Source organism: Vanellus vanellus (genome assembly GCF_965231255.1).
Source record: "Vanellus vanellus genome assembly, chromosome: 2".
Classification (NCBI taxonomy): Eukaryota; Metazoa; Chordata; class Aves; order Charadriiformes; family Charadriidae; genus Vanellus; species Vanellus vanellus.
The window spans coordinates 117,464,762-117,475,289 of record NC_138906.1 but is presented as its reverse complement, the minus strand read 5'-3'; positions in this window follow the sequence as shown (position 1 = coordinate 117,475,289).

Below are 10,528 nucleotides of genomic sequence, written 5' to 3'. Positions count from 1 at the left end.
CATATTTGTCCATGTGAACACTACAGTCTTTATTACTGTTTTTACCTCCTTAATCCTTGTCCTGGTTTCAGCTGGGAGAGTTAATTTTCTTTCTAGTGATTGCTATGAAGGGAATGTCATTAATACCTATTGTTTTTAGTTCTGCTAAGTGTTATTTACACTGTTCAAGGACTTTTTTCAGCTTCCTATAAAAGAATAGACAGAAAATGGAACATGCGGTGAAATATTCCATACCAGAGGCGCCATGCTTATTATACAAATGGGGATTACCCAGAGATTCTTGATCACTGCTCGGGATGGTGCCAATTCACCAGGTGGTCAAAGTGACCCATGTCATTATTATTATTGTTATTTTTAATTTTCTGTTATTGTTCCTATTAAACTGTTTTTATCTCAACCCATGAGGTTTTGTTTTCCCTTTCCTCTCCTTTTTTTTCCCCTACTCCCCCCCACCCTTCTTGGGGGGAAAAGGGGAGGGTGACAGAGCAGCTGCGTGGGGTTAAACCACGAAAATCCCCAAACAGATGCAAGTAAAAGGAAATATTCAGCTTTTAGGTGCTGCTACCAGTGCAAGTTGGTTCTTCACCCGCATTTATTCATGCCTATAAATCCCTTGTTATCAAGTCATCTACCTATACAGTCTCAGTTGGCACTTGTCTTCTCAGCAGATCACGTTGAAATGGCAAATCATCTTCGCGTGCACTGTAACTCACTAGCCCCGAGCAATGCTACTTGCCACTAGTTCTGGGGGCTGTCCATTATTCAGCTTTATGCAATGGTCAAACACCAGTAATTATGCAATTGAATAATCAAATCTTTTCCTTCCTAAACCTTTCTCAGTCCTGTAGAAATGAATAAGAAGTACGTTAACCCACTGCTGTGAATATCAGCTACCAATGTATGAGATGTTCAAACTGGTGCATGGGGCTGTTGAGGAGCCTGTAGAAATAAACTGCCTCAACAACAAAAAAGGAGAGCTCCTTTTCTGTAAAATTCACTGCTTTTACCTTTCATGACATAACTGCTTAGTGTGCTGATTGACTACTAATTGAGTTATTTAATTGGAGAAATGGCTTCTTAATAGCTCCTCTTTAATTATTTAGCTGTTCAACAGTGGTAGCTTGTCTGGTTGTAAAGCTGGTGACAGTGGTATTGGTAGCTGAATTCTGACATTATCTCTGGCTGAGGCTCATAATTCATAGATCATCCATTTGAGTTTGTTTATCCTTCATCTGCTGTATTTGCTCTTATTCAAAACTCTCAAATTATAAAAGCACCTTTAACCACATGAATACTTGTATTGCTTGAACTCATTTTTTTCTGGATTAGTCTGATCTAACTCAAACACTACATAGATAAGCAGCTTTTGGCTAAACTGCATTTTATTTGCAGTCTATGTGCATACTAACACTTATGTTGGAGTTGCCATAATACAGCTGTTACTTTTATAATAGCTCATTAGTGGGTAAGCATGGGGTCAGTTAGCTTTAAATGTTAGCTTTGTGATTATATATTCACTTTAAAATTATAATCTGAATACAATTAATGTCCCTATTAGACTATAACTAAGCACTCACTGAAATCTTCCAACCAAACTTATACTGGAGAAACAATAGAACTTTGTTTGCTAATTTACAATTTCTTTCTGATTTTTCTTGGAACTACGTGGTAGATCCTCCACAATTTAGACCTATTCTGAGAGTCTTGAAGGAATGAACTTATATGCTACGTTTCATTTCACAGAATCATAGAATGGTTTAGGTTGGAAATGACCTTGAAGATCATCGAGTTCCAAGCCCCCTGCCATAGACAGGGACACCTCCCACTAGACCAGGTTGCCCAAGGCCATGTCCAGCCTGGCCTTGAACACCTCCAGGGATGGGGCCTCAACAACCTCTCTGGGCAACCTGTTCCATTGCCTTACCACCCTCAAAGTGAAAAATTTCTTCCTAATATTTAATCTAAACCTGCCCTCTTCCAGTTTAAAGCCATTCCCCCTCATCCTATTGCTACATGCCCTAGTAAAAAGTCCTTCCCCAGCTCTCCTGTAGGTCCCCTTTAGGTACTGGAAGGCCACAATAAGATCTCCCCAGAGCCTTCTCTTCTCCAGGCTGAACAGCCCCAACTCTTTCAGCCTGTCCTCATAGGAGAGGTGCTCCAGCCCTCAGATCATCCTTGTGGCCCTCCTCTGGATGTGCTCCAGCAGGTCCATGTCCTTCTTATGTTGGGGACTCCAGAGCTGGATGCAGTACTCCACGTGGGGTCTCACAAGAGTGGAGTAGAGCGGCAGAATCACCTCCTTTGACCTGCTGGCCACACTTTATTTGTTAATAAAAAGTAAATTTAGGATAGACAACACTAATGGCTAAAGAAAGGAGATATATCTGGGTTTTCCAATGATTCATAAATGCATTTAGTCTTTTGTTTGCTGCTGAAAAGTGTTAGTATATAAGAAAAATGCAGAGGCTGTCTGACTGGGTGAAAAAAAGGGTGGGAAATATGTTTATTGGCAAAAGGAAAGGGAGGGTACAAGGGTAAAATGTGGCAGGAAAAAACCTAAATTGTGGCTGAAATGGATTCATATTTTAAGATAAATTCACAAATAAATGGTCCAGATGGGAATCTGTGATTAGAGTGCAGCTCTGTATTACTGCACTAGTAAGGAGTGACTCATTCTACCCATTATAAAACGCCAGCTCCCAGAAAAGAATAAATTTTTGTTATAAAAGTTCTCACTAGGCTGATGCTTGGCAGAGTTCTCAACCCAGGAGAAGAGTATTTAGTGTTTAATTTCTTCATCAAAAGCAAAGTTTGGCTGGAACAATTGCAGATATGTGCTGGTTCCAGTCAGTGCTAAAGTTTCTGGATGATAACTCTGGTGGAAGCTCTTCTGCCTGTGCAGTACCAGCTGTGCACTGAGGAGCTCCGTGATGGATTCTTCCCCCCCAAGGCTTCGCAGCAGTAAGTTCAGTGGCTGTAATGAAGTCTCATATAGACAATCAATGCTATTAGCAGATACACCTCTCATGTGTGCACACTTTCTGTATTGCACTCCTACCTTCTTAATTTCAACAGAAGGACCTTTGGTTCCATAAGTGTCTGCAGACCTCCATTGCTGGAGCCTCAGAGTTGTTTTCTGCTCCTGCCCCAGCAAGCAACATCCCACAAATGTCTCATTACTTGCCCCTTATGGCCCAGGTGTCCTGCCCCATTAAGTCCATCATTCAGAGGATAACAACTGGGTTGAGCTCCGTAGGTTCATTTCAGCACTCCTCATGCAAAGCTCTCCTGCAGTCCTCGCTGTGCAAGACATTGCCATAGAGTTTATCTTTTTGCTCTGGATGTTATAAAAATCCCCGTTTGAGCTTATGCTCTCCATTCTCTATCTTAGTGGAATGGTATTGGGTCTGCTGTGTAAGAACCTCTTCTACTCATAAGACAGATCAGAAATTAATATGTACAGTGCTTGATTTGCAATTAGTAGCCCTGAAAAATAAAGCTTCAGTTCCTTTCCACCCACTGTCCCTATTCTCTCCCATTCAAACGGTGTGTTGCATTTTTCCTGACTTCCTTGCACACTCTCAGGATCAAGCCGATCTTGATTCTTGTGATTCAGTGCCAAAATATGACATCAGCATCAAGGGGAAGCAGAACTGGGCATCAGACAGAGCAAGTGTTATGCAGTGAGTAGCCGCTCTATAATAGTTACTTTGTCATTATATTCTACAGAAGGTTTTCATGTGCCCCAAGATACAGAGTAAATAACAGAATTTTGCCTTCAAAAGAATAATTGGATTGTGCCTTCTGTTTGTACTCTTTCAGATTCTGTATAAACATACATTGTTCTTAACCAGGCATTTTTATCACCAAAAAAGGAAAGATTTGCAACTAGGAAAGCCATGTTAGACCCCTTTTCTTTTTTCTTTTTTCTTTTTAGAATAGGCTTGAAATACATCCAAGAATGGAAATATGCTATATTTAATCTTAAAAAGATGTTGAAATGATTTTTTTTTCATTCTTGGACTAACTTTGTGTTGTAGTGGTGTATCAGATTTGCAACTCTGGCATCTGATTTCTAGTAAAGTGTTCCTAGTTAATAGGCATTGCCTTTTACAACTGGGAATATCTTAATTTTTGTGAGGAAAACTGTAGATTAGTGTCAAATTCCTTCACCAGTTGATTTAAAAAACCCCAATGAATTTCATAAGACGTTTGTGTTTTGGTTGACGCCTGACTATGCAATTAAAACCAGTCAAAGACAATTCATGTGAGATCAATTACTGTAAAGACAGAAAGTTGCACGGGGGGTTGCACCAACAAGAGAGTTTTATCTTTTGTGCTAAAAAGAGTTTTTTTAGCATTCTATTCTTCTATTGCAATAACTTTACAAAGAGTTGATTTTCATGAAGCCCTACAAGATGTAGAGTGATAGCTGCCCTCATGAGTTTTCTACCATCACTTACATGACTCAAAGAAAAGACTCCCAGATGCCTGTAAGCACAGCAAGTCCTACCTCCCTCCTGCTTTTTAATCAGGTACTCTTTTTATAGCTTGCACACTACCCATGAACAACCAACCTAGATATCGTAATTGACTATGTATGCCCAGGCTTGCACACCCACGAAAAACTGGAGTTAAGCCTGAGCTATGCTTGTAGGCTCACTATCTTCAGGAGCCATGAGCCTGGCCTTGAAGCTGGACTTAGGGAGACATAAACAAAACCTTGGATGATGGCAAATGCACAAAAGAATCTCAATCTGAAGATTAGATTCTCAAAACTCTTATTAACTCCCACACTATCCAAGAGGTTCCCAGAGACCATTGTTCTGTTTCAAAGTTATATTTCTGTGGGTAACGTCGTCTTTGCCTCTGGTTGCACTGAGAAGCCCATCTATCTTGGCATCATTGGACAGATACCAGTGACTTCTTATACTTTACTACGGTTAGGTTTCAGACTCATCTCCTGGGGCCCATCACACAGTTCATTGTTTTACTGCTTAGAAAGCACCTTTGCATCTATAGTGGTGAATTCTCTGCCTAGCAGCTCATGGGACACTTGGAGAAATGCCTGGATGCTTGTATTGGGATATATTTGACATGAAAGGCAATTCATGACTGTAACAGGCATTTCCCTTGGAGGGGTCAGTTCTAAATCTCACTAATATCTCATTTTTGCCTGTCCATCTGGGGTGAAAATTAGGTTGCACTTGTATGCCACCTACCTTGGGAGCCTCCAGAAAACGGCAACTCTTAGTTACAATGCAGCTTACAGAAGAATGGACTCTTGAGTTCACCTCCAGCTCGTAGCACTATTAAGCATTTTGTTCAGTTGCTGTTTAACACAAATTATAGAAACTTCTTGGCAACACAGAGTGGGACACCAGAATCTTTGTCTGTCTTGAGTGTATTTCTGGTCCTGTGAAAGCTACATCTCTTCCTGTTGCAGAGTAGTTTAAAGAGAAATAGTGGATTAGAGCAGCATATGGTGGCTCAGTTCTAAGAATCAGGCTAGCTGGCCTCTTCTGGTGGTCAAGACAGAAGTGGAAACATATCTTGTGTTTGATATGAGTTCACTGTTGTGAACCATCCAGTTACAGAATTCTTTGGGAACAGCTGGCCCTGTGAAGGAGGTGGGTGAGGGACTCCCTGCAGTGAGGGTGAATAACTATTGTTGCTTACCAAATCACTTCAAAGGACAAATGCAGCGACACACTGCATCATCAAGGTGTGATTTTATTAGCAACAACTACTGGGTGTGTCAAATTAACTCTGCTTCTAATGCAAAGTGAGATTTGATCAGATCATATGTGCTGCCATAGACTAACCCAGGTTCTGGTGCTGCTTCTCAAGTGCTGGTCCTGGTGGTTGATGATGTTAGGTCAGGACCACCTTTTCTGTAACTTCCTTTTCTCTATTTTCCTCCCTCATCAGAGACGGGGTGAGCTTGTGGGTGCTATACATAATGAATTTCTTCTATACAGTTAGGGCTTTATCACGACTGCTGCAAACAACCCTCACCTCGCATTCCCTCCTGCTTCCTGTGTCTTCTGAACTATCTCCATCTAGTTTGATGTCACTGAGGCTCAGGGCAAGGACCGTGTTCTCTGTTATCATGTCATCTTTTAATTAATTACTCACTTGCCAGATCATTTGGTGGTTTTTGGATCTTCAATACCACACGTCTCCCACCGATTCTGTTCAGCTCAGTTGTAATTTCATATGCGCTGTAAAACTTTTAGTTCTGCTTATTGTATCTTCACAACCTCAGGAATGTTGCACAGAAGTTATTTTTGTTCCACATTTCTGAAAATGTTTTTTGTATGGTTCCATGCAGCGTGGTAGATGCACTCTGGGAAAATGAAGGATTTTTTTTTTGTTATTTGTTTAGTCTGCTTCCTGAATTCTATCTAACTGTCCAAAAATCATTTTAGGCACTGTTGTAAATCTCATCAGGTGCCAAACTAGTTCTTTTTAGCTGTCTGAACACTTTTTAAAACCTGACAGCTCATGAATTGTTTGTCCTTTCTGCTAAAGGAGTCACAAGGTTATATCTATCGCCGGCTTCACTTGATTACTTTGCAGCCCTCATTTTATTTTCAAGAATCATATACCTATAAATCAAGAAGACAAATTAGTGCAAATTTGTAATTATCCTGCTTCCGCTAGCCTATTTGTCCACAAAGACATCCACAAAATAATAGCCCACTATTTATATTTAATTCCTGTCTTCACAGGTGTAATGGATGGTGCTTGGTTGCCCTAAATCAATAATATCTCTTCAGAAGTCTCATATCACCGAATCACTACATGGAATAACAATCAGAATAATTTCATTTAAATGGATACAATTAACACTGGAGATGAAGCTATTAAATAAAGTCCATTGATTGTTTATCAGGCACTGAGGTAAGATAATTTAAACATGCTCACTGCTAAAAGTGATAGACGAATTGCCAGCATATTAGTATGCAGCTACTATATTTAATCTTAATTAATAATTTAACTTATTTTTAAATTTCAGTGACAAAGGTAACGAGAAAGACTTATCTGAGATTCTTGCCTCAAAACTAACTCAAGGACCCTACAGATGCTTGACTGACAGATACAAGAAAGCTAATATAGTAGGATTTTTTTCCTTTTAGAGGTTACAGACTGTGTACAGAAACCCAATGTGTTCAATATATAAAGAACTTTCTCAGTAAATGTCTCCATATGCAGTAATGTCTCAAATGCATGTTTTATGTATCAAAACATATATACTTTTTCCCCTGTCAAAGACTTATCTTAGAGAAGCGTTGATATTTCATATAAACAAGTATTTAAAGTTCTGGGTTCTTTTAACCTAAAACTAATGAAAACTGATAAAATCCTTTCATCTATTCTAAAGCGACTCCAAAACTACTTTTGTGTGTACTAAATTCCAGAAATAAGCAGCTAGAGCTAAGCTCAGTATAAAGAGCATTTACTGCACTTTTGCAAAACCTTCCATGGTTTAGTCTTGTAAATCTTTATTCTTTATAAAAGCACTGCTTCTTGGAGGAGCTTGTGAGACCAGACTCTTGGCTACCTCACTTTTTGTCCCAAAGTTGACTCATACTTAAGGACATTTGCTTGCAAGGCAATGAAGTTTTCCCTTTTATTCTCAGAAGGCAAAGAAGATCAGGAAGGCTCTGGATCTCATTCAGTTTCTGTTGAAGTTATTAGGAAAATTCCCGCTAACTCAGGCAGCAGAGGAACAAATCCCAGGAGAAATTGCAGCAGCTTCTCTGTGGGTTGTGGACGGGGGCCCTGGGTCAGGTGGTGAGACCAGGGAAGAGAGCTGCTGTCTCTTACCAGCATTCCTCCGTGACAGGCACTTCTTACAGGAACGCCGAGAATTTGGAAGTCATCAAATGAATTATTTATGGGAAATCATTTGCTGTGTCTAGTCATTCCCTAAAACACTCAAATGCGTGTCTCTAATGGCCGTGATGAGGACGGCCTTTGGAAAAAGTCAACAGTGTATAAGTAAAAGGGCAAATGATTTAGGCTGGCAGAAGACAGAGCTGCAAGGTTCTTTTGAGGAACATTTCTACAGAAGAATACCCTTTTTCAATGCACTTAATATTGGGAATAAAAATTCCCAGGAGCTAAAGAAATCCTCTCTATTTTCTTTGTTTCAGTTTCCTTCAGCCTCCACTTCCTGTTGGCTGTAAAAAAGGCAAAAGATGGGAAATAAAAAAAAAAAAGAAAGAGAAATAATGTTTGCTTTTTGTATTTACAAATATCTGGAAATTCCTGAATTTTTTTCAGGATCATATTCCTTTGACAACTTGAATTGAACTGGGAAGAAACAGCTGAAATAAGCTGAGAGGATTATTTACATCCAAGCAAGGACAAGATCCTTTCTATGTGCCACTTCCTGCGGTTCTGTTTTCTAATTAAAGAAAAAGCTAACACGAGTGAAGCCACATGCTCACGGTGCATAATTTTTGGAAAGGCAGCAGCAATTTAAAAGTAAATTTCACACTAGCTCTGAGACTCATGTCAGATGCTGCCTGCTCGCTCTAGTTCATGAAGGCCATTTATATTCTAAATTTAAAAATAACTTGGTGCTGGCACATTCCATTAATAAATTAGGACTAGAATTTTGTGTTTTCAAAGGATATGGTGAGGTATAAATAGACTTGCTAAAAACGGCTGAAACTCTGTTTGAGTGTTTCTTTTTCACCTGCTTTTATTTCAAGCTCCTGTACCACTATCTATCTGCCTCCCCATTTCTGACCGAGGGTCTAACTGAAATCCCTTCTGCATGGTGATAGCAATTTTGAAGACATTGTCACCTGGGAGAAGATATTTGGTGAACAGGACCACCAATAAACCCAGCCTCCATCTCATTCAATGATGGAAATGTTCTGGTGAGGTATCAATACGAAAGATAATAAATTGCCTTGTGCAGCCATGGTGTCTAAATGCCCACCTGGAACAGCTTTGCACGCTGGTGGCTCAAAGGGCACGCTTCTGCTTGCAGTGTTTTTAATCGATGCAGCTCCTTGCTTTTTGGACATATGCCCACACCACAGTGAACATTTCAGAGCTTTGCTTTCTATTTTTAGGTGAAAAATAGTAGCTATCTGGTCTAACTTGACAGATGCCTGGGGAGCTTTTCTGGACTTAGAGGACAGGTTTCAATTTCATTCATTTTGGTCACAAGAGCTGGAGATCTGAAGTTGGGACAGAAAACCAAGTGCTCAAAACCCCAAACAAACGAGTTTACCAAAATTAACTGGATTTTCTTTTCAATAAAACTCCTCATTTAGAACTTTGAAACATTTCATTTGAACCTTGACCTTTTCAAAAGACTTAAATTAATAACACTAAATTTGTTTTCCTGATGGAATTCAAATATCTCAAGAAGTTTCTTCAGACCACAAATTCCATAGCAAAGTCCAATATACTGACATTTCTAAATGCTGAAAACTGTGAACAGAATTTTTCCACAAGCAACCTATTTCCACAAAATGTTTTGCCTCTTTGAGGTGTGCTCCAACACCCCATCCCAAGATGCTTTTATTCAGACTTGTGGTAGTGCACACCAGTTTTATGGACATGAGTGTGACTTCTCTGGGGCTTGCAGGTCTGCTTAATCTGAGAAGTGCAGGGAGGTTGTGTACTCCTGAATGATTGAAACAAGCAATCCCACAACACCTTTTTGTCAGTATTGTTTATCAGACTGATGAGTTTCTGTTCTTGGAAGTTCCACAATTTTCCTTTAGGGACCAGTTTCCTTTGAAAAGTACCCACTTACATCCCCAAACCCACAGAGAAGATATTAAGGTCAGCACAGAGATATTGGTAAAAGGATATCAACTTTTCAAAACTGATAAAATGTCAATTAATGGTCATTATTTCACTCAAAATTCCTCCCCTCATTTCCAAGAAAATGTGAAATTGGGTGCCTGAGTTTTTGGTCTTTTTGCCAGTCTTTCCCTTCCATAGTCTGAAGGAATGTGAGTACTTTGGGTGGACAGAGTGGGACAAGGTACAGGGCCAGATAGCGAAAAGAGGGGTTTCCAGTCAGGTTCTCTGGAACTCTTTTGGTTTGTACTTTCTGAGCAGTACCAAGGTCCCAGGAGGATTTCTAGCAAAGTATCCTGTAGGAAAAGTCATAAATATTTTACCTGCACACATTTGTGAATTGAAATACTTTCAGTGAGTACTTACAAAAGAAAAACAATATCTGTGTTGGTTGACATAAGTAAGCCAAAATGCTCTCCTCTCTCTTCATAGGACATCTACATCTTTGTTCTGCACATGCTTGAAAGACCAAAAAACCCATAGACTTGCCTATAGGCTTTTCATGGAGTCAATGAACAGAAATACATATAAGCAGCTCCCTATTGATGAAAATTATGAAATTCTGCATGGCAGTGAGTCAACACAGCTTATGTATTGCCTGACAGAACTTAGTTTTCCCTTGAATTTTCTTCAGACATTACCTTACCTGTAGTTGGAATTTAATGAATATTATCTAGGTTAATGTTCTGAC